The sequence below is a fragment of the Ambystoma mexicanum genome, chromosome 9 (genome assembly GCF_040938575.1).
Source record: "Ambystoma mexicanum isolate Mex_15411 chromosome 9, UKY_AmexF1_1, whole genome shotgun sequence".
Lineage (NCBI taxonomy): Eukaryota > Metazoa > Chordata > Amphibia > Caudata > Ambystomatidae > Ambystoma > Ambystoma mexicanum.
Window position 1 is genome coordinate 155860995 of NC_090931.1, and position 19376 is coordinate 155880370.

General features: G+C 48.1%; 1 protein-coding gene across 2 annotated transcripts in view; it reads right to left on the bottom strand.

The window, feature by feature from the left end:
• OAF (out at first homolog) overlaps window positions 1–19376 on the bottom strand; it is a 111156-nt gene that overhangs the window by 52022 nt on the left and 39758 nt on the right. The gene's annotated exons all lie outside the window — the stretch shown is intronic.

Consider the following 19376-nt stretch of genomic DNA (forward strand, 5'->3'; position numbering starts at 1 on the left):
AGGGGACGGGAGGGCCCCACTTTTTGGGTCCTCTTCTATTTTCTCTTCTCCCTCCCCACCCCCTAGGTGTGGGGAGGGAGAAGCATAGAACTAGGGTAAGCATTGCTAGGGTCGCGGCATAGGACCCCTCTGCAATGCTTTAGCTAGAACTGTGCTACACCCCAAGAAAGCCACATTCTTCATGGACTAAGGCGGTGCTACACTCAATGTGTATTTGCTGGACAGAGACAGCAAGGCGGTGCTACCGTCGATGTGTATTTGCTGGACAGAGACAGTAAGGCGGTGCTACATTCGATGTGTATTTGCTGGACAGAGACAGTAAGGCGGTGCTACGTTTGATGTGTATTTGCTCGACAGAGACAGTAAGGCGGTGCTACGTTCGATGTGTATTTGCTGGACAGAGACAGTAAGGCGGTGCTACGTTCGATGTGTATTTGCTGGGCAGAGACAGTAAGGCGGTGCATTTGCTGGACGGAGACAGTAAGGCAGTGCATTTGCTGGACGGAGACAGTAAGGCGGTGCTACACTCGATGTGTATTTGTTGGACAGAGACAGTAAGGCGGTAAGGCGGTGCATTTGCTGGACGGAGACAGTAAGGCGGTGCATTTGCTGGACGGAGACAGTAAGGCGGTGCTACACTCGATGTGTATTTGCTGGACAGGGACAATAAGGCGGTGCATTTGCTGGACAGAGACAGTAAGGCGGTGCTACACTCGGTGTGCATTTGCTGGACAGAGACAGTAAGACGGTGCATTTGCTGGACAGAGACAGTAAGGCGGTGCTACACTCGGTGTGTATTTGCTGGACAGAGACAGTAAGACGGTGCATTTGCTGGACAGAGACAGTAAGACGGTGCATTTGCTGGACAGAGACAGTAAGGCGGTGCATTTGCTGGACAGAGATAGTAAGGCGGTGCTACACTCGATGGGACAGAGACAGGCCTCGCCAAAAGGTGTTCCACAATCATGGACGCCGTTTACCCTTCTTTGTGTGGCTGTCCACCTGCTTGCAGATGAATGCGGTACTATCGTGGCTCACATCACTCAACGCCAATGATCAGACCGTGGAAACCAGCCTTGGGAGAGTTTGCTAAAGGAAATGTATTCTTCTTCTTCTTCTTCATCATCATCATCATCATCATCTTCATCTACGCACCACCAGCTGTCTCCCCCCCATTTACTGCACTCAATTTATTCTCCCCACTACTTAAAATGTATGAATTCTGTGCCAAGATGTGCGCTACGAAGGTACAAAACCGCACCAAATGAAACTGCTTGTTGCCCAAATTATGCAGGTACCTTTTTCCATTCCACTTTACTAGAGCACGCCAATACATCCCCCTCGCCCCCTCACATAAGCAGTGGGTTTTCGCAGTTGTGGGAAAGCGCCCGCGCATCAAAGGGGTCATCTGCACCCGCGCGCCAAATGTAGAACCACCCTACAAACATCATGGAACCTACCCCCTCTCTCCCGCCCTCCGGTGCCACCCTCCTCTTTCTCTCCCCTTCTCTCTTCCTCGCACGCGTACACCCCCTCTATCTCACACGGGCTCTCAGTTCCCTTTGGCCAAACCTCCTCGCTAAAGAGAACACGGCCACTATATTTCCATACTCTGTTTGGCGCCTTTGTTCCAGTTTCCCCCGTTCTCGAGCTCGTTAGCGTGGCGCCCCCGTCATGCATGACCCGGTCCCCGCTAAAGTTCGGCCGGTCCAGTGAAGGTTATATCCTTTGTTTTTCTGGGAGCAGAGGCCAGTTACTGAATGGTCGGACGCAGAGAGCTCTAGGCAAGTGGAGGGAAAGCACAGTAGGTTAGGCACGGGCCCAAGCCCCACCAATAGGCAGCGTTTCCACCGGACTTCCCATCACTCACTGCCCCGGGTCACAGATATCTATTTTTAACCGGGCGCCCTATGCTCAGGCAAAGCTGAAGGGAATCCTGCTGTGAGGTAGGAACGAGCCTTGTAGATGGGACAGTCACATGGAATGCAAAGAAGCAATGACAAAGCCAACAGGTTGGGCTTCTGTATACGCGTTTTCCCAGCATTCACCAATTCGAAGCTATTGTGATTACAAGGCATGTATGGAGTGTGGTGCACGCAAACAGAAACCAATGCTTGCCATTAAAAGCCCAGCAACTGTCATGTTGGCTACGGGTTGCATCCAAGGCCCAGATACTCGCTCCAGGGACTGTACTCCCATCTTTAGCCACGATTTGTGTAGTAAAAAGCAATGCCTAGCCAACCATGGGTGCAAAGTTCGCAATATTAATAGTGGGGCCCATATCGAAATGCACCATACGGATTTAATGCTGTGAGAGCGAATGTGCAAGTCTCCTAACCAAACTAGGACAATTATATTGTTAAATGACCATGTATATACCAATGTTTTTGTATCCTATTTTCAACTAATGCCTGTGTTTACTAATATATTTTCAAGCTGTCTGTAACCACGCCGTGATACCCCAGGTTCTGGGTGTGTAACAAATGAATGAATAAATAAATGCATGGGCAGGGCTCTTCCCATGCGTCCCAAATTATTATAATTTGTTATTTATAACACACTTTATACCCAGAGGTTTCTAAGTGCAGACCATGGATCGAACCCATGTTCTTCTGCGTCGTCTTGCTTGCAAGGCAAGCGCTTTGCCCCCGAGCTATCCTCCTGAGACAAATTTAAGAATGCTGCCACCGTGCCAGCATCACGCCATTGTACCAAAATGCCAGGGGTAGCGAAAGTGACATCAAATGACCCCCAGATCTCCAATGACATCACAGGAAATGATGTCATTTGACCCAACCCCCAAGTGGCATCACAGGATGTGATGGCACATGACCTCCCACCCCTTAGGAAAACAGCAAGTGGAATTACATAGCATTGTTCCTCAGTAGACCAAGAAATATGGTTACTATGTCACCATAATATGATGTACATTTCATACAAGAGTGTATCACTGTATGTAGCGTTTATCGGTGTGTATAGATCCATATTCCCAAATTACTGTGAATGTAAGCAGTCGTCCAACACAACAACCTGGACTATTGTACATAACTTGGTCTAAACTGTAATGAGACAGAGCATCTCAACAAGGCCTAAACCCCAAAGCACAGACATCCAGTACCTGCCAAGTGTCTGGCCACAGACTGGAAACCGCAACTGACCAGTACAATTCCAACCAGAAGACAACCAGAGGCTGTACCACGTCATGATTTTACACTTAGACAATATGTGCAGGGACTTTCTCAATAGTGCACTTTGAACCATTGCAGAGCAACCCACTCCTGCCAGTCACCCAGAGCCTGAATATCCCATAACCATTTTCACCGCGGGCACCCCACCATCTACTGCAAGTCGCCAACGGCCCTCTGTCAACAGCTATAAATGTCTTTCACCCACACCCGCCCTCCAACACCTTACACCTCCATTGCCTTGCTCCAACACCTTCGTGTTTACACAGTTCCACCCTCCAGCAACGCAAATCTCCAGCACCATCAACCTCAAGCAAACTAGCAACTTAAGTCTCCGGTACCGTCCAACACCCCAAAAATGTGAGTCTATTACCCTCCTCAAACATCTCATATCTGCATTCAATGCACATCAACTCTCTTACAACACCTTACGTCTCAAAAACTCTCCCAACATCTGCAAGTCACTAGTACAACATCTTAAGTCTCTAGTAACAGCCTCAATAACATTGAGCCTCAAGCACACACCTCAAACCCAGAGCTGTGCCAGTGGTTATGAATGATTTGAAAACTTCCAGTAATCACCTTTCTGTTTTGATTATTTGATAGGTAACGCACAGTTTTTTTGTTAGAGGGGAAGGATGTGCTGCAAGTCACAGTAATTGCAGTTTTTTTTTATTTTTTTTAATTTTAAAATGTAAACAGCAGCAGCTCCATGACATCACATCTAGAAAATGCTGATTTTATTATTTTCTTTGGCACTTTATATGCGGTTTAATGGCAACCTCCTCCAGCTTTTAACCACTGGAACAGGAACTGAACCCATGTTGCACTGCATCCCCTTGTTCCCATAAGCAAGTGTGTTCCCCCTGAGCTATCCTTCCAAATGTATATTTGTTATGCTTGAGGAAGCAACAGATGGTTTACTTCAAAGGCGGAGGGCAACTTCGTGTGAATTAATTATCTCCCCTTGCATCTATCTACACTGTGCCTGTGATGCAGGTCTGTCATATCTGGGTCAGGACACACAGTGCCCAGGCAGGACTGGCAACAGAAGCCACTGGGACACACCCATCTCATCACAGGCCCAGTGGCTCACCAGATGTGCAAAGCAGACACTGAGAAACACAAATGAGCTTTGCATTAATGCTGTGCTGTCACACTGCTGGCTACCCTTAGCCATTCCCAGCTAGCGAGGCCTGGTCCCCATCGTTCTAAGTGAATAAATCAATGTTTTTGTGGTGTAGCATTCTTCGATGGGTGACACTTCGATGGGAAATATATATAGTGGGGTGATAGAAAAGAATATATAAGGGGTGGTCGGGAATAGATAAACAGAGGATGGGGTGAGTTTTTTCAGTAAAGAAATACTCTGGAAAAGCCTTTGGAATTTCACCCATTGATAAAATGATATAGAACCTTTTTTTTTATTTTTATAAATCGATTAAACAAATTACCAATTCAGAAAGACCGAACTGTCAGCCACTGGGGGGCAGGTGGGAGAGGTAGGTCTGTGTGTGGGGGAGGGGGGAGAGGGAGGTGTGTGTGGAGGGGAGGGAGAGGGAGGTGTGTGTGGTGGGGGGAGGTGTGTGTGTGTGTGGAGGAGAGCGGTGTGTGTGTGTGTGTGGGGGAGGGGGTGAGGGAGGTGTGTGTGGAGGGGGAGAGGTGTGCGTGTGTGGAGGGGGAGAGGTGTGCGTGTGTGGAGGGGGAGAGGTGTGTGTGTGTGTGGAGGGGGAGAGGTGTGTGTGGAGGGGGAGAGGTGTGTGTGTGGAGGGGGAGGGGTGTGTGTGGAGGGGGAGGGGTGTGTGTGTGTGGGGAGGGGGAGAGGGGTATGTGTGGGGAGGGGGAGAGGGGTGTGTGTGTGGGGAGGGGGAGAGGGGTGGGTGTGTGTGTGTGTGTGTGGAGGGAGAGAGGTGTGTGTGTGTGTGTGTGTGTGGAGGGGGAGAATTGTGTGTGTGGAGGGGGAGAGGTGTGTGTGTGTGTGTGTGGAAGGGGAGAGGTGTGTGTGTGTGTGGAGGGGGAGAGGTGTGTGTGTGTGTGTGTGTGTGGAGGGGGAGAATTGTGTGTGTGGAGGGGGAGAGGTGTGTGTGTGTGTGTGTGGAGGGGGAGAGGTGTCTGTGGAGGGCGAGACGTGTGTGTGGAGGGGGGGTGTGTGTGGAAGGGGAGAGGTGCGTGTGTGTGTGTGAAGGGGGAGAGGTGTGTGTGTGGAGGGGGAGAGGTGTGTGTGTGTGTGTGGAGGGGGAGAGGTGTGTGTGTGTGTGTGGAGGGGGAGACGTGTGTGTGTGTGGAGGGGTGTGGAGGGGGAGAGGTGTGTGTGTGTGTGTGTGTTTTTTTCTTGGTAACTTTAACAGTGCACAATGTGCCTTCCAGTAGCGTGCGCTGGGGGTCCCTTTTTGTTAAGGCACCCTCAAAAGTTTTTTGGGTCCCTGTACTAGTGTGCCTGGGACGAGCTGGTGGCATCAGTTATTTTCATAATGTTTTAGTTCTTTTTACTGAGTTAAACCACATTTACCACATTTGGCTCAAGACTCTGGCCAGGTCCGAAAATGGCCAAACCGCAAAGTCTTTTGTTCTGTCCCATGGCAATTTTGTTCCTTGCCTTCACTCAGTTTGATTAATCCAGGTTTTCCTTTATTGGACATGCAGCCTCCCACAAAACCTGATCTCTGTCGCAGGCTTATGCCCGTTACATGTGTGCCCAGGAAGAGAGCTGGGACTGTCTAGTCCCAATCCGCACTGCTATTGCCAGGATGTCTGGAGTGCCTGAATGACATAACCACTGTGGGACACGATTGGTCTGCGTCTGGGATGCCTGCAAGATAGCAGATCTTCTATTGGAAGCCCTCGGGTTTACTGCAAAGCGAATCTTGGATAAGACACCGGGCTCTGCAGCCATACCAGGTCGATCACCTGTATTGTCACTGAACTACAGAAGGAGCGAAGCAACGATCCACGATTCCCGCATCGCTACCTGGTGGTGACGGTCGCTATAGTTCACCTGCTGTCCTGCTCTCCTGTGCCCTGAAGCCAGCTGCACCAGAATTTTCTTCATACCTTACCCAGAAGCTGAGAAAAGACCCGTGTCCCGCCACAGACAATCGTTCTCCACTGCAGCTGTTGGGAGCCAGAGTGCTGCATAACTGCTGGACTCGAACCTACTAGTGACCTCGACTGAACTGGCGAAGTTTGGTCCAGACTCTGCCGAGGGTTGCTGAGTACTTGCATAACTTACTGGTTGCCCCCTGGCACAGTGTTACGCTCACCTGGTCTCTGCGGGGACGTTTGGGCACGGTTGGAGCCCTCCCAGGAATTGGTTCCTCTGGATTGATTTTCTCCCCCAGCTACGGTAATGCGGGCTGCTCGGTTTGCTGGTAGTGCCCCCCTGAGAGAATACGAGAGGCATTGAGATTGGTGTGGTTGGATCGCGATTTCCCTCGGACCCTTCGTTCCAGAATGAGATGAGCAAGCATTTACTCATATAGGCTCACCCGATTTCTTGTGAGGATGAACTCTCCATCCTGCTTCTCATCAGCAGGAGCGCCTGCGGTGGACCTAGTTGCTTCACTGGTCTGTGGGTGAGGCGGGTCAGGCCGCCTGTGACTGTACCACTTTGAAGGTAAGTGTTCTTAACAAGGATTATTGTCCGTATCCTTGTGCAATGTCTTTTCACTGCGATTATTGTCCATAATTCTTGTAATGTCTTTTCTCTCCCCAGTAGGTGTGAAGATGACCACGCGGAGTCGCTGTGTTAAGAGCGAGCCCAAATGGTGCCAAAGAGGTTAGCGAGGCTCTCAATTTAGAAGGTAAATTGACTTTCAGGGTTGAACGCAAGGCTCAGGTGTTGAGCGGCCAAGCATAAGTTATTTATGCAGTTTCTTACCTTGTATGTTCTTTTCTCAAACGGGAAGTGGCTATCCAAAGACCTTTCAGCGATCAGTGATTTGGTGAATTTTGCGAAGATGATGGACGAGAAGAACTCTGCATAGCTAGACGTCCGAACAGGTGAGGATGCACTCCGACTCCGATGGCAATGGGAATCCGGTAAGATGTGATGCGCTGCAAGCGATGGGATTGCAGGAGACAAGTAAGATGTGCACTCGGCGATGATGTTGCTGGAGCCAGGTAAGCTGTGCGTTCGGCGGTGGTATTGCTGGAAGCAAGTATGGTGTGCGCTGAAGAAGATTCACTTGAACCAGGAGAGATGCGCGTCGAGATGATGAGCTGGAAAACAGGTAAGGACTCTGCAGGCGGTGGTAAGCATTACGCTGCTGAAAGCAGACCAAAGCGAAGCACCTTTGCGGGTGGGGCTGGCTTAAATAGCGTGGTCCCGGCCCCTCCCTTTGGTCTCGCCTTGTGGATCCACCTTGCCACTCACAGAGACCCCTGCACATCATGAGCCTGGTGCCAGAGGCGCCAGGACTGGGTCCATTTGGACCCTTTAGATGGCAAAGATAGTGGCCCTTGTCCTGTGGCCATGACACACAGCCAATCGTTTTTTTTTGCACAATTATCCCTTAAAGGTACTCGAACTTGGCTGGGTTAGCCTGCGCTGCTCCCTAGCTATTCTCACCACTTGAATACTGCTTTGCCGCCAAGGGCAGGGCCTACTTGAATAGTGGGAACTTATTCTTCATTGCCTCAAGCACCTTCCTGACTTGCTACAGCCCCTACAAGAAGACCAGCTCTTTTGTTCATCTGCGCGATCGTGTGTTTTTACAACTGTACTGTTGAGCACAAGGCTCCACTCTTCTTAGGGTTGGACTCGAAAGTTAGGGAACGAACCCGGAAGGATTACTTCTGCTATTTGTGTACTGAACGTAACCCTTTTCTTTGCAGGTTGTGGTTATAGCTTATAACTAAATTGCACTAGGAAATGTAATGTATATATACTGTATAGATGAAGGATTGTGCGATATCTGTTTTTCTCATTGCTAAAGTTACTGGTGTCTATTTGGTCCAGCCGACAATAAATGTATAGCTATTTTTCATATACACTTGTCTAAGAGTAATTTGTGGTTCGTTGCTGTGTATGCTCATTGTGGGCTTCCGATCACTCGCACCCCTCCCGAGACTTAGTCTTGACCACCTGCCAAGCTACCTAGATTGGTCTGGCTTGTCCAGAAGGTTCCCCCATTTCACAAAACCGAGGGTGGCCTCCTAAACTTCTGCCCACCAGGTCAGAGTTTAGAAATCCATCTCAAACGCATGTAAAAGGAATGTTTGTGAAGGGGGAGGAGTAGGGGGGTAAATCCAACTGGTTGCTTGTTTGCATGGGTGTTTGTGTGTATGAGTGTGAGAATGTGGTTGGCGATTGAGTGAGTATGCTTGGAGAGAGAGGAGGTAGTGTGGGGGTGGAAAGGAGGTTCCAGGGGTGAACCCCCCCCAAATTCATGTTATTTCTGCTTTTTGAGGGCAGCGCAAAATCGACCGAAATAAATCTGTCTTTATGTGCGGCCTTCAAAAGGCTGAAATTTCGCATAAAACCAGGGTATGAGCTGCACAGACAGCCCCATCTCTGAGCCCAACCTTTGAGGCTTTGGGCGGCTCCATGGTTTTTCCTGCATCCCTGTTATTTCTCCAGCTAATGAGATCTAGATTCCAGGTGAAGAAAGCTGTGGCACATTTAGCTGCATTTAGAACTGCCTTTTTCAGCTGCAACACCGATATCTACTCTTGGCACTGCCTCTTTTTCCAGTGGCATAGATGTTTGCAAGGACAGGTCTAGGAGTAGCAGAGGGGGGGCCAGGCGTAGCAGCTGCTACCCTTGTCAATCCCCAAATGATGTGCCCGCATGATTGGTCAGTCTCTGGGCTGCTGGCTCAAGCGAGCCTGACTGAGCAGTGCAGGTTGCAGGCAGCTTGCATGGTGCAAAGTAGGCTTCCACAGCCACTCCAATGCATCATTGGTGGGGCTTGATCCCCACAGGCCCATGTAACCTGGCACCTTCAGCTTTATACTGGACGGGCAAAGCCAGAGAGAGAATCCGTCCACAACATTGAGCGCTGCGTGCATCCCTTTGCAGTGTGCTCCACTGCATGGGGGAGAGACAGAGTACGGAATCGGAGTAATTCTACCCTAGAAGCACTGGGGCTCTAAATCGCAGCGGTAAGCACGATCTCAGAGAGCGGACATGGGCGGAGGGAATAAAAGAGCAAGAAACTGGCCAAGGAATGGGGAGGGACATCTCCAAGGAAGCCAATCAGCTGTCCTCTTCCTGCGGTGTCATACTCTTTCATCAAACTCTCCATCTTCCGGTCTTAACCTGATCAAATCTCGCAATTCACTGTTCCATCTATTACCACAACACCTTTGCATGGTCCCACCTCTCCTCCCAACTTCAATCAAATGATCTGTAATGCAGTGACCCCCCGAGACACAGACGTAGCGAGTAAAAGGGTCTTGGTTTACTTTTCCTTCATCAGGCGACAAGGATCACAAAAGGACAGGATTCAGGAGGAGGGGGTCCTGATGAAGCCGAGAAGCGGGGTGGCAGAGAGGGGGAGGGGGGATGTGGAGAGACTGACAAGCCAAATGGAGTAAACCTCAATGCCAAACAGCGAACCAGTGAACAGCAGCAAGGGTGAGAGGAACACAAACAGCTGGAGAACAGGATCCCACTGACCGGTACCAAGAGCAACTGGGCTGGACGTAGATGATTGACAGTGGCGGACAGGAGAGAAAGGAAGGAGACAGAGGCAGCGAGCAGACCCCAGAGTTGAGAGAGAGGTACACAGGTGTCAGATACGGGACAAATATTGGGAAACAAAAAGCTTTCAACCAGATTCTGAGTCAGACCTTTGTAACCCATTCGCTGCCGGACACACCATACCTTTTCTAGTCACATTCGTACCCATCTCTTGCCTGCCTACTACAAAATAGAGCCCTGTATTTTTACCAAAACACCTTCATTTCTAGATCTCAGCTTCTGAGGTTTCCCAGTTCTAGTCGGATCCATTTAATTGTTCCTCTTCTGTCTCCATCTGTGCGGTTACCCCACCTCTTTCTTCTTTGATGTAAAGTTCACGAGGGCCCGGTTCAAGGGAAACTGTTCTTTTGGGTCACTTATACGCCGAGGATTCTCAAATCTTTATTTAAATGTTCTCCCCTTTCCCACCACCATTTTCACGGCCTCTCCATTTTGTTAAAGTGACTTGAAATGTACACAAAATCACATAGAAAAGCAACCCGATAAGTTACAGAAATATATTTAAAAAGGTTCAGGTGTAGTTTTATACCCCAACATCCTGAACTTAAAGCTGCAAGTATCAGAATTCATGTCATGCGAGCTGAACACATCATTTAGCAAACATACGCCCAAGACAAAGCACACCCAGAAAAGAGTTACCGCGGGATAAAGAGCCCTGCCTGCAGACACAGGCATGCAGCGTACTATGTATGATTTGTAGAACATGGGATCTTCCAGGAAAAGGCAATGCCCTACTGTGTGTTAAACAGGAACATATCATGGAAGAAACACAGTTTATCGTTCTCAAAAGATGTTAGGAAGGCAACTGGAGCTCTGTATGGTTTTTCAGAAGCAAAACATATGTACCAGTCCTTAACATCCAAACAGTAACACTTATTAAGAGTCTTGTCAGAGACAATGGTTTTTGCAATGATTTAACACTACTAAAGTTCTTCCTATTTAAATGTCCCTGTGAGAACAGCGAGTTTACTTTTTTCCCCCCGATGGAGAGTTATACAGTGAACTTTTCATCAAAGGCATTCTGTCATCAGAGATCCCATGGTGAGGCTATACTGCGGTATCACCCATGAGCGTGATGGCGTGTGCTTCGTCACAGGCTTGTCGCTCTTTTACATTGGTTTACGTTACCGCTTTCTGAACCACTATTTGTTTTCCCTCGTCTTTCCTATATCTCTTCCCCCTCCGCATGAACCCATTTTTATTCGTTCCTACTGCACTATGCGCAGCGGCTTGGCGCTATACAAATACAATGAGATTACAATTAAGCTAAGGGGGCGGTGCAGTCCATGGCTGAAGACTGACGCGCCTCCCATCAGCCTCCGCTGCCATGTTGTCACACAAAGGGCTAAGCGCTGCGAGTCCGACGTCGGGAGCTAAACACACCTAGGTCAGATCTGCACCTGCCACTGTGTACCGAGGGCGTTCCTGGATGCAGGACTGGTCCAGCCTGTGTGGTTTCCCCAATCTTCGTGGAATGGTTGAAAACAATAGCTCAGAAAGTTGTTACACTGTTGAACCCAAACTATTATAACCTTCATCTGCTGAACCTGCAAATGCTGTTTTTTATAATTTGTACGAACTGCTATATGCCTTCTTCAAATGTATGGCCAATTACCAAGCTGTCTGTAACCACGCCGTGATACCCCAGGGTCTGGGCGTGTAACGAATGAAAAAATAAATAAATAAAATAAATACATGTAAACCAGCGCAAGCAGGCGCTCTCTGGGCATCCGGGAACATGGGGAAGGTACAAGAACCTTCGGGGGGCTTTCATAAGGAGCGATGGGGTACACTCAGAAGGTACTGCAAGGACATGCCACAGGCGACCCCCCTGCGAAAGTCAGGGGTGCCCGCGGGTGGCATTCATAAGGAGATGCCAGGAGCACCCATGGAGTGCGTTCACAAGTAAAGATAGGTGGAGCATCTGATGAAATACCTAGTGAGGGCCCGGACACCCAGTGACGGCCTTCCGGGGAAAGCAACAGCGCCACTACGAGGGAATTCACAACAAATCCAGGGGGTGCCCTCGGCCAGCATTCAGAAGCAAAGATGCTGCATTCCAAATCAGAGCCAGGGGCAGCCACCTAGAACATTCATAAGTTGAGGGGTGACAAGCAAACACCAGGGGCCCCCTCTGGGGCTATTCAGAGGGTGCCCCGACTTTGCTTGGGGCACCCTTGGAGGTCATTACTAGAGAATGCTAGAAACACACTCTGATGGCATTGTCAAAAGTGTGGGTGAGAGGGAGAACCATTTGAGGGCACAGAACCAGGGCAGACATGGAAGGCATTAAAAAAAAGTTCGAGGCAATCTATGAAAGCTTAACTTGTTGGGATGTGTAATGCCCACTCTTAGTTACATATAGGGGAGACTGTGCAATCCAATACAAGCAAATATAGTGGCTTCCCTGTCATTTGACCCAAGAAGGGACTGTGTGCAGGGCCTTAAGTGGGCCATGTCTTACCAGGGTGGGGTGGGCCTCAGAGGGCTTTTAAGTTCTGGATCGAGTTTGGGTCCAGACAACTGGAAGATTGCCCCTCGTCCTCAGACTATGGGCAGTTCCCACCACTGCCCTTCCAAAATGCAATAAGCATTGGCAAAGGTTTTGTTTTTTTGTGTTGGCATGGGATAGTTTGACGAGTCGGTGGATCACGTCACTGCTCCCCATAGGAGAGCCCATCCCTGTGAGGCAAGGTAGGCGAGGCCGCTACCGGATATTCCCCCTCATGGGGCTGGTGACACCCGTTACATGGTGGAACTCCCTAACCTTCTTACCTTTGAGTCCCAGAAATCCCTAAGATCTGTAAGAAAAGCCTCTGACAGTACCCCTGTATGTCATTGTGACACTCCTCCTTTTCTTTCTATAAAACCGAATTCATTGTTTATCGGAAATACTGTGAAGAAGAAGATAACGGAAGTTATACAAACTACTCTTTCATGTGACTTCCAAAGTACTAAGAAGAGGTGGCCCTGAGGAGGCCTGAAGAGTGCATCGTTGATACAGACAAGGGACTTTGACATTGCAGCGGGGAGGACCCAGCTACCAACCATTAAAATAGACAAAGGACTGCCTGAAAGGGAACCAAGGAAACCCGAGAGAAGGCAGTGTGTAGAAGCAAGTAAGTTCAAACCAGGCAACTAAGATGCGAGACGGAGAAACAAGTCCTCGGTCGAGAGGATGTGGCTGGAAGATCGGAGGAAGCCTCTGGAACTAGAAAGAGGCCATACTAATACAGAAGAGAGGATCCAGCTAACCGTGGCGTGACCTTAGCGAGGTGGACCATTGGTGCCTTAACAATGTCAATACCGATGAACCAGAGTCCCTGCAGAACCAAAACAGGCTGATAAAAGGGAGGAAAGAGTGGCAGCAAACGGCCAAAGCAAAAGAGGCCCCAACGTCCTAGGACGAATCAGTGACGTGTTACCAGGAAGAAAGAGGTAACCAGATCTATAGTAGACCTGGTGTGGGCTTGAGGGAGAATAATGAATGCATTGGGCAGGATCTCCCTCGTCTCAGTAATTCTTGGTAAGCTAATCAAGACATTGGGAGTGATCTCACTCATCTCATTAATTGTGGTAAAAACTGATCAAAGATCGGAAAGCTTCGGGAGGGGTTTCCTTCATCTCTGTAATGGTTTCAAAAGTAACCAAGAGGGACTAAAACCTGGGAGTGATCTTCATTGGAGTAAGAGGAAACAAAGTGGAGTAAGCATCGGGAGTGATCGCCTTCGTCTCAGTGATTCTGACAAAAATTACCAAGGACTCTGGAGTAGTTTCTCTCACAACAATGATTGGGGTTACAATAAACAAAGTTAAGTAGGAACACTTAAATACAACTCTGGGGAAAGCCTGGAGAGAAGTACAAAGCTTAATAAGAACTGTTAAGAAATATTGTGAACAAGAGTCAAGTGAACCAGGAGAAGGAAGTCATTCTTCTGGCCTCCCAATACAGTTTTGTTGATTCAGATACTAGAGCAATGGTTGCCAGAGATATCACCAAAGACACTTGATTATTGGATCAGGAGGAGGGAGTCATCCTCCTGGTATTCTGTTTCTTCTTAGGTAAGACTTTTAAAACACAATCAACAAGGCGGATATCAGTGAACCCGGAGAAGGAAGCCATTCCCCTGGCGTTTTTGATGTTGTTTGTCTGTATAGCGCTAGGGCTAGAGTTGGGTAGTTTTAGACAGAGGACAGGATTTTTTCATTTGGACAACCACCCTGATGATAAAGCACCCGAGTATTAGTTAGGTAGGGAATGCCCTTTAGAATAAGGAGTGTTAGGCCTTTTTTTCTTATTGTTTAATAAAGAAGCGTACATATCATGCCACCTCTTTGTCCGACTCCTTCCTCCAGCATGACACAAAAGGCACTTGACCGGCACTGCCGCAGCGGTATTTACTGGCTATTGATGGTAGCTGAAGAGAAAATGGTTGGAGTACCTGGTCATCTAATGGCAGTAACAGGCAAATGCCTAATATTTATACAGGAGTCAAAACTGTTAGCTTTGCCAATGCTTGTTTTTAACAGGACTTCAGTGAAGGACACTCCTAGTACTTTTATATCGAGTGGCTGAAGGCAGAACTGGTTAAAACATTGTTATTACACAAGCGACATGTTTACAACTCTGAGTGAAAAATTTGACGGTAAGAAGGAAGCTCAAAGAGTCCCCACAAGTAGGCGCTTTAGGAGGGACGGGAACTGGGTGGGAAAGGGCATAGGAATTAGCATGACCGTGGGGAATCAATGGGTGGGCCAACAACCAAACACCCACAAGCTGTGTGTCCCTCCTCATATGCCATTTCCCCCTATGTGTACTCTAATGCAATAATGTTGGCTTACAGGGGGCTCTAAATTGCCACCTAATAGCCCAAAGTAAAAATGTATTTGCCTTTCAGACAATAACACTCACAGACCACAGACGAGTTCTGATGAACTTTGAGTATTTGAGAATGTCAAAAGAAGAATTAGAATACATTTAAAAATCATCCGTAATTGGGCAAAAAGAGAAAGTTTTTATCTTGTGTGGAAGTTTGGTTTGTGGTGTGATGGGTACTCATGGATTTCCAGCGTCAGCTTCTGCCTACTGGGTGTTTCCCTGTATTAAGACATCCTGGGAAGTCCCCAATTACACAGAGGTTCTGGGGCCAGATTAAACCGGACTCAATAACGGAAATAGACAAAATGCAAGGCAAAACCAGCTTTATTATCATCCAAATAATGCAGGGAGAGCAAACAAGCATAGAAAGTTTTGGAGCTCTCCATTAATGCAACAGAAGCAATGGATTAAATACTCAAAACCTGTAATTGCTGATATCACAACATAATCTCGAAGTACAAAATGTACACGGACTAGGAATTGGTTAAGCGGATTGGCTACATATAGACTTTATAAGTGTAAAATATTTCATTGGGTTATGACAATCTGATGGCTCCCCCCAAGACCACCGCTAAATTGATAACAGTAAAATAAATAAAAAACATCTCTACGATAATCTATTGGTTGGCATAATGGGAGGCCGAACACCAGGGGTTTTGTTTGGTTGGCTCTCTACCAACTAACTTTGGACAACTGACAGGTCATCAAGGCATGAGCCGGGCAGGAGTAAGGGGAAGAGAGGTCCATGGACTGCTTTTCTTTCAATAAAAGAAGATACCATCCCTCATTTCTCGGACATGAGGCAGGGCGATTCCTTTGTATTTGGCCTTGTGAAGCGTCTAGTGTCTAGGTGTATGTGTAGGGAGCATATCAGGTGTCCTACCTGTGTTTGTTGCTAATGAAAAGACAGTGCTCTTCAATTATGAGTCACGTGTGAGGAGACCGTGTGTGGCATTATTTCACCCTGCATTTATTAGGATTTTACCTAATATTGGTGCGAGTGTTCTGTTTTTATTTGTTTATCACTGGGGACGCTCTTGACCTATTCTCCACGGGCGCTTTTGGCTTACGATTGTCCACCACCTGGCTTACAAAGGCTGGTTGTACTTTTATAAGACCTTTATTAATCCAGGAGTACCCTTCTTGTGTCCTGGGAATCGCAACCACATGCCTTCACTTCAACGTTCTGACCCTCCCTTAAATCACGGTAACCTTGGCTGGGTTGTCAGCTCCTGCCTGAGTGCTGCATGGACATATATTTTGTTATTTCAGCATTTTTAATTCTCATGAAGCTTTGAGGCCTTTCGTTATATATAAGCGTTTTGTGACTTCCATTTTGGAAATGATGGCTTCCCATTACGGTTTCGTTTCTATGTTAGTGAGCTATATTTACGTGTCGTTCATGCTGTATTCAGCTTATACATTTGCTTAGGTTAGTATTCTTCATGTCTTATGGATGCCATGTTAATTTTCTTCATGTATAAATGCATGTTACCTAGTGTTGGCGTTCTTTATGCCGAGTGCACCTTTGCTTTGTGTGTAATGCATGGACATGCATGGTCAAAATGTTGGTTTGGTTTTACTCGTGCCATCTTCAGCTTTAGATTGTGTCCATCTCTTGTGGTACCTGCCTGAGATAAGGCTGGCACGGTTGTCTTAGTGAGTAACGTTTCTCACTTGTGAAACATTGAGCTGGGGGAGGGGAGGAAGCTATGGATGGAGTATTGATCTGCCTCTCAACCCTTGACACCAAGCAGCAGGTTTTAGCCTCTGCTCATTGAATCTTAACTTCAAACCCTGCCTTGTTTTGTTAAAAATAGCTTCCATCTTCTTTAATGGACAACCAGCCTATCGCCTTGGGAGACTTGGGGGTAGCGAGCCCATAGTGCCACAAAAATCAGACACAGTGACATCAAAGATAAACTCTGCATGAGTTTAAGGTATGCATAAACGCACCACTTCTGTGGACATCTGCCGCAGGGACTGCTCTCCATCCACACACTTTAGAATGCAGCTACGACGGTCTAGCTGGTCACATAACTTCGCACTGAAACTCCAGACTTGCCTCACCACCCGACAACCTTATGACAAATTCCGTCTAGCTGGGTACACATCGAGTCTCCTGCACGAGTGTGGTCATGACTGCCAACAGCACCCGCACACGTACCTGACCTCTGGGTTGCTTACTGGAGCCTAGCCAGCCCTACTAAATCCTAATCTCGGCCAAAAGCACACACACATCCTAAAGTCTGCTCTTAGGATGATTTCCCAGACCTGGTCTTCGGTTCTTGAGAGCGTTACAACCACAAAGCGCATGGAGACCAAACAAATAGGAAAATAGCGCTACATAAATGATGACTACAATACAAGTAAATTCGAGAGTATAGATTTCAATTGCTTAAGTGGGGATTGGGCTGAAAAGGTGGGATGGGGCCACAGTTCTGTCTTGGTGGTGGGGTGTACACCTACATTGATACACACAGATGCATACAGCAATCGCAGTGCACTATTTAGCCATCTTACTGACATGGGCCTGCGGGGTGCAATTGTGTGCATGCATCAGGCACTTTAACGCCATGAGCTACCCTACGAGATTATAAACCTGCATCGACCCATTCTGATCAGATTTCTGTTTTTTCCATTTGAATGATTTTAGTCGGTTTTCTGGTCAGTAGATTTATTTAAAAAACACACTTCATGCAACATGAAACTTCTTGCAGGCACCTCTTTGGCCCCTACTTTAGTGACACAGACCACACCGCTTTTCAAGTATGATCAGTTTCTTGCAGTTCCTAGGCTACGCCCATTATACAGTTTTGGAGCTGGTTAAGGCCCCCAGTGTTCTACTTCTTGTCCAATTCATGTTGCTCATTGGGACGGATTTTCTCTGACAGGGTTTGAACCCAGGTGGTCAGGACCAACGTCAACAGACTTAGCCACTGCAGCACTGGAGCGTGTTACCATGGCACTTGTGAACATGTGTGTTAGGATTGCGCTCTGCAAAAAAACGTTATTACAACTTTGAAGTTTAAAAAGGTGTGCACCTTTTATACTTCTCTTGGCACATCATAGGACTCGCTCACCTTTCCTTGGGTTACTTTCTAGTTGTTAATTTATTTATCTCCCCCCCCTGCCCCCACCCCGGCCCCCACTCGCTGGTGGGATCCCTTAGGGAGTCATGTCCATTTCCAGCATGGATGCTACTCACAGCTCGGCCTCTCTGGAGAGGGAGGGGCATGCCATGGACTCCAAGCTGTAGAAGGGGACAGTGTCCTTCTCCGGAGGGAGTGGCCCAGATGGATTTTCTGTCTATGCGTGCAGCGAGCCTCTTTTGTACCTAAAGGCCTATTGTGCGGGTAGTGTGCACCCGCTGTGACTCACCGCCTCGCAGGTTCCTGGCACAGAGGGCGAGATCTCTTTGGCATTTTCTCTAAGGTTCCCAGGCAGACAACGAGCTGCAACGTGACTCCCACACTGGGCTTTTAATCACTGGGGTAAAGGGCAAAATTCAAGGCTCGGCAGTAACACCTTCCAGGCCGGCCTGGGAGCGCCAGCACAAACCCTCCTCTGGGGTGCAGTGGAAGGCCTCTGCTGTTGGCTGCAGTATTAGGCCTTGCGCCAAAGAGCCTCAAACCTAGGAGCAGGGTGAGAAGCAGCATAACCAGGCAGACATCAAACCGTGTGGAGATTCTATGTCGAGACGGAGGCAAGCATTAACCTTCATCTTCTCTTTATTCTACTCTCCAGCAGTTTCAACAAATAACGTACATTTTAAATTTCTTCTTTTAAAATAACACTTTTATTTTACAAAACTTCAAGTCCCATCATTCCTTGTAGTCCCAGTCTCTTCACCATGTGACCTAGTCCTTCCTCTTCCTTTCCTGCTCTCCAGAAGATAAGTACTATCCTAAATTAGCTGCGTAATACGTTTTTACCTTAAGATTAAACAGGAGATAAGCTAAATTACAGTTAATTTAATGCATGGGGATTATATGTATGCCCTCGAGCACGGCGCGGCAGCATTACAGATTTTTAAACAATAATAATAAGAGGAGTCGGCGGCCCCGTGCCGCACTACTCCGCACCTCAGAGGCTTGCCGATCTCTCATAAGCAGTCATTCGCGGTGCACAGTTTGCGCCGAAGAGCGAACAGCCCCCACCCTTGTGGGGGTTGAGCAAGCGGGAAGTCAATTCCCCGACCGCGTCAGGAGAGCAGCCAGTCCGCGTGAGAAGAGCGAGCTGCCCCCACCTTTGGGGAGCGGGAGCAGGCGACGAGAGCAGCAGTAAGCTGACGTCTAAGCCAAGAGTGCGGCCCCCACCTTTGTCAGGGCGGGGCCGCCTACAGGCGGCAAAGCCAATGACTGAGCTCAGAGCTAGGAGCCCCCACCCTCAGGGGGCGGGGCCACAGCAGAAAACCTCTGAGAAAGCTTTCTAATAAGAAGCAAAGACATAATGCGACGCTACAGAGCATTTACAAGCTCATCTAGCTCACAGGCAGTATCACAGAGCATATAAACATTGTATTTCTACACGTGGGATACAAGAATTGTCCCTGGACAGACCTGCACACCAACAGTCACAGTGCAGACAAGGTGCAGCCTCACAAGCA